Source organism: Triticum aestivum, chromosome 1B (genome assembly GCF_018294505.1).
Source record: "Triticum aestivum cultivar Chinese Spring chromosome 1B, IWGSC CS RefSeq v2.1, whole genome shotgun sequence".
Lineage (NCBI taxonomy): Eukaryota > Viridiplantae > Streptophyta > Magnoliopsida > Poales > Poaceae > Triticum > Triticum aestivum.
Window position 1 is genome coordinate 573,953,203 of NC_057795.1, and position 4,867 is coordinate 573,958,069.

General features: G+C 46.7%; 1 pseudogene; it reads left to right on the forward strand.

Moving 5' to 3' along the window:
• Nucleotides 1–1,325: 1,325 nt before the first annotated feature.
• LOC123139315 (putative rRNA methylase YtqB) lies at nt 1,326–4,595 on the forward strand (annotated as a pseudogene).
• Nucleotides 4,596–4,867: the final 272 nt, after the last annotated feature.

Genomic DNA, 4,867 nt, shown 5'->3' on the forward strand with positions numbered 1-4,867 from the left:
TGACCGGAGTAGCAGTTGATCACCGTTAGAGAGTCGGATTCCGCTTCAACTCATTGGAACCCTAGGCTATTTGCCAAGTCCAGTCCGTCTCTCAACGCCATTGCCTCTGATGTCATTGCATCCGCTGCATATGTCATTGCCTCTGATGTCATTGCTCTCACCCCACCTAAAAGAAAGGACCATCGTCATGATGAAACGCTCAGTGGCAACTTGGGTCGCCACATGTACATCTGAATCATGAGATTCACTCGAGCAACTCTGAACCTGGTCTCTCTCTCTCTCTCTCTCTCTCTCTCTCTCTGCTGCGTTTGCTGCTGGGTACCAATACCAAATCCTCACGGTCTCCGCCGCCGCCGCCGCCACCGCCACCGCCACCACAGCAGCCATGCCTCCGCCGTAACTGCCGCGCCCTCCACCCTCCCTCCTCCTCTGCCGCTCCCAGACTCCATCTCCTCTCTGCTGACTCCCCAGCTTCACCCCACCCCCTCTGCCCGTCCCGCCCAAGCGGCGGCACCTCTCCGTCGCACAGCTCGCCAACCCGCTCTCCGCCGCAGGTTTCCTTATCTATTCATTCCCCCTTCAATAACGTGTGCCGGCCGTGCGTTGTTATGACGGCCACAATATGACGACATTAAACAAATAGGGAGGAGCTGGAGCTCTGACATTATAATTTCTTGCAATATGACGGGATTTGATGTCAGTTACTTCAGATCTATGCCAGGGTTGAACGGCGACGACCAGTGGCGAAGCCAAAAGAAATAGATCAGGAGGGTTGAGTGTTATTGTAATAGACTCGGGAGGGCCAAAGCATAGGAAAATTAGTCTTTTAGTACCAAAAATTTACTAATTATGTGCTGTCCATCAGTAAATTAGGAGCATATTCCTGATGTTAGGAGGGGCCAGGGCCTTGTTGGTCCCCTCTTATCCTTAGGGACACGTGCACAAAAGACTTTTCCGTTGTCGTCGACAAGGTCAAACCGGCTTTAGTATGGGAGTAGCAACAGTACACGCCGTCGACTTGTTCGGATGGTAGTAGTGGTCGTCCGGTAGTCCTGGATTCTCGATGTATTTTTTATCATGTTTGAGATGGTGTGTACTTTTGATGAACTTTTATAAAAATAAACCAGATCTTCTCTGAAACAAGTTAATATATGGTGTTTTTTAATAAACAAACAAAAAGAAAATCCTTCTAGTATGTGGACAAGAAATACATCCCGCGTGGACATGCCGTGGCCGTCACCCGCACAGTAACCACCGTAAGAAACGAACAAGAGAGGTTCGTTTCGCTTTGAACACAACAAGTGGTTGAGCCGCAGTTGGCTAGCGCGTATAGGTCTCATTGCTGAGGTCGAGAGTTCGATACCATCGTCGTGATGAAAAACGCTCAGTGGCAACTTGGGTCGCCACATGTACATCTGAAACATCAGATTGACTCGAGCAACTCTGAACCTGGTCTCTCTCTCTTATTTTTTTGCTGCGTCTGCTGCTGGGTACCAATACCAATCCTCACGGTCTCCGCCGCCGCCACCACCACCGCAGCAGCCATGCCTCCGCCGTCACTGCTGCGCCCTCCGCTCTCGCTCCTCCTCCGCCGCTCCCATACTCCGTCTCCTCTCCGACGAATCCCCAGCTTCACTCCATCCCATCTGCCCGTCCCGCCCAAGCGGCGGCACCTCTCCGCCGCCGCCGCGCAGCTCGCCGACCCGCTCTCCGCCGGAGGTTCGCATTATCTATTTATTTTCCCCCTTCAATAACGCGTGCCGGCCGCGCGATGTCGTGACCGGGATTGGTTGCAGGGGCGGACGAGGCGGTGGCGGGCTTCGTCACCGGCAAGCGCAAGGCCACCGAGGTAGCCCACGCGTAGGCACTCTGCTTCCTTCCCGTTGCTGAAACTAAACGCAGTTTTTCGCCCAACCTGAGTCGCCTTCTAGCAGCAGGGCAGGGCAGCATTCTCGTTCCTAACTGTTGTTACGCTGTTACCTGATTATTAGGGTGTGGAGGAGCATCGTTCAGAAAGGAGACACGGTGGTCGATGCCACCTGTGGGAACGGAAATGATACGTTTGCTCTGCTTAAGATGGTGTCCGATGAAACTGGGCGAGGGGCGTGTTTATGGGATGGACATCCAAGATTCCGCGATCGATAGCACCTCCTCTTTTCTGAAAATGGCCGTCGACAGTCGCGAGGTATGTGCATTTCAGCATTTGAAGCAACTTAGCATTGTTGTTGGTCTGTTTGAGGACTATACACAATGTGGCTTCTCTTATGAGTTTCCTTTGAGAAAGAATCAAAGAAGAGACGAAACATAAAACAGTGTATATGATTATTATTTTGTAGCATACTCACATAAATACACTAGTATTCTTGGTCTAAGTGTTTTCAGTGTGATATTTTTCCACCTGGACCTTACAATTTGGAAGAAGAACTAAAAAAAGGCTCACTGCGATATTCTCATGAGAGATGAAGCCTCAGTTTTGTGTCATGTGCTGGCTCAACTCTATATTTTTTTCCATCAGATGGAGCTAGTCAAGTTGTTTACAAAATGTCACAGTAGAATGGAGGAAATTGTTCCAAAAGATTCTCCTGTCAGGTGATTAAATTCTTTTACTTCATTCGTTTTAATTATATGATTCCATTATTGCTGAAATTGGCGGTTCAAGTAACTATGATCTTGAGCATGTACTTTTAGGCTTGTAGCATTCAATCTGGGCTACCTTCCAGGAGGAGATAAAACAATTATCACAGTACCTGAGACAACTGAGCTGGCACTGCAAGCTGCCAGCAGAATTGTTAGCTCAGGGGGACTCATAAGTGTCCTTGTCTACATTGGGCATCTGGGTGGAAGGTAAAAATCATTTCGCAACTGCTAATATTATATCAGTGATTGCTAGTTTGTTAGGTTTTTAAGTAATTACTGATTGCCAGTGTAGTGTGGCCTGCACCTGAAATAGATGGCCGAGGCCAGTTAGTAGACGAGAAGAAAGGTATAGCCTTAATCGGCGGCTACCTTGCCAGCTGGTTTAGTAAATCGATGCGACCATCACGGAAGGTGCGCGATTCCTTGCATCCCAAATCTTCCATGGGGCGTCGATGAGTGCGGCATGCCACACTGTTGCTGTTAGAGGTATATAGGCGGTTGCACCTCCCAAATAGTATTGATATCCTGTTGATGTAGATCGATACCTTAGGCCTTGCCAAATCCGTGTGGCAAAGGGGGGTAGTGGAGGAATAGGTGCGCAGTTGGCATCTCAGGCAGGAGCTTGAGTCCACAATGTGCTTGTGGTGGAGGTTTAGCTTGGTGTTGAGGCGATTGCAGAATAGTAGCCAGCCAAAGTCCTTGACTTTGTTCGGCACATTGCTTTCGCAAATTGAGGCGGCGTTTGGATCTATGGCCTCCTCATGCATGAGGAGGTTGTAGGCATGCTTGAGGAAGCATTTGTCATTACCAAGCTCAAACTGGAAGTCCTGCATGTTGGAACGCATCCTCAGGAGTAGCTACACCCACATGCACACGATCTGTTGCACGTTCTACTGCACACGATCTGCACCTTAGTCTGTAGGCTGTTAGCTAGAGTTTAGCCAAGGTTGTTGTTAGTGGTTAATGGCATGCATGCCTTGTTGTATATGTACGCTGTCAACGGATGAATAAAACTGTCAATTCTTCCAATCGCTTTCTACACTGCAACAAAGACAAGAGCGACTGCAATTCGAGGGAGGCCACATTAATTAGGTGATTCCTCACATTAGATATAGACTGTCAGACATGCTGAGGATACCCAAATATTAGGCTCAGTTGAGTGAGAGAAAATATTTGGAAAAGCGGCAGCTACCGGTAGTTGATGACGCCAAGTATCTAGCCAGAAGAAGGTGGATCGGCCATCCTTCATCATGATGATGGAAATTTTTCGTAGTGTAGGTATTTGGTGGTTAATAATATTTGACTATAGACTTGCTTGTAACTTGACATCAGAATCTTGTTGTTTAATATCAAACTCCAATCAACTATCATTTAAGACTGAATCCATTTATCTTCTTCACTTTCTTATCTGCAGGGATGAACTCGATATTGTTGAATCATTTGCGTCAAGCTTGTTGTTTAACTTTATACTTCTATCATATACATGTAAGACTGAATCCATTTATCACCTTCCTCACTTTCTTATCTGTAGGGATGAACTCGATATTGTTGAATCATTTGCGTCAAGCTTGCCTGCTGATACATGGGTGAGCTGCAAGTTTGAAATGATCAACAGGCCAGTTGCTCCAGTACTAGTTCTTCTGCACAAGAAATGATTGCAGTTCCAGTGAAGCTCTAAAAGTTTGAGACTCCCTGTTCCGGTTCGTGATGAATGAAATGCCTTAACGGATACTGCGATCCTGAATTTCGGATTATGGTTATGAGTTACGAGAAAGAAATTATGTAAATGCTACAGTTAGCTGTTTATTTTTTATCTTTGCAACAGTTAGCTGTAACCGAATGATTAAGGTGTTTTGGTGATTGCTCCCAAGTATTACTCCACCAAAATATCGACACTAAGGTGTTCATGTGTAACGACCCTTGAAGCAATGTCTCTCAAGTTTTGCATTGTTGTGTAACTGTATGTCAGTGTCCTAAATATTGACATGCCGTAGACCTGCAGTCCTTGGAAACATGATCATTGGCGTGACTGATAAAACTGATTGTTGGCTTGGACCATGTGCAAATCGCTGAACCAAGAGCTAGAATGATCATGTTGGTAGAATGGCACTGCGCTCGTGTTCTTCTTTTATCTATCTGTGTATTGTTCTATTATTAATACCTTAGATTTGAATAAATCCAAGCAGGTATTTGCGTACAGAATTTACAGAACTTGATCCCCATCCGTGTG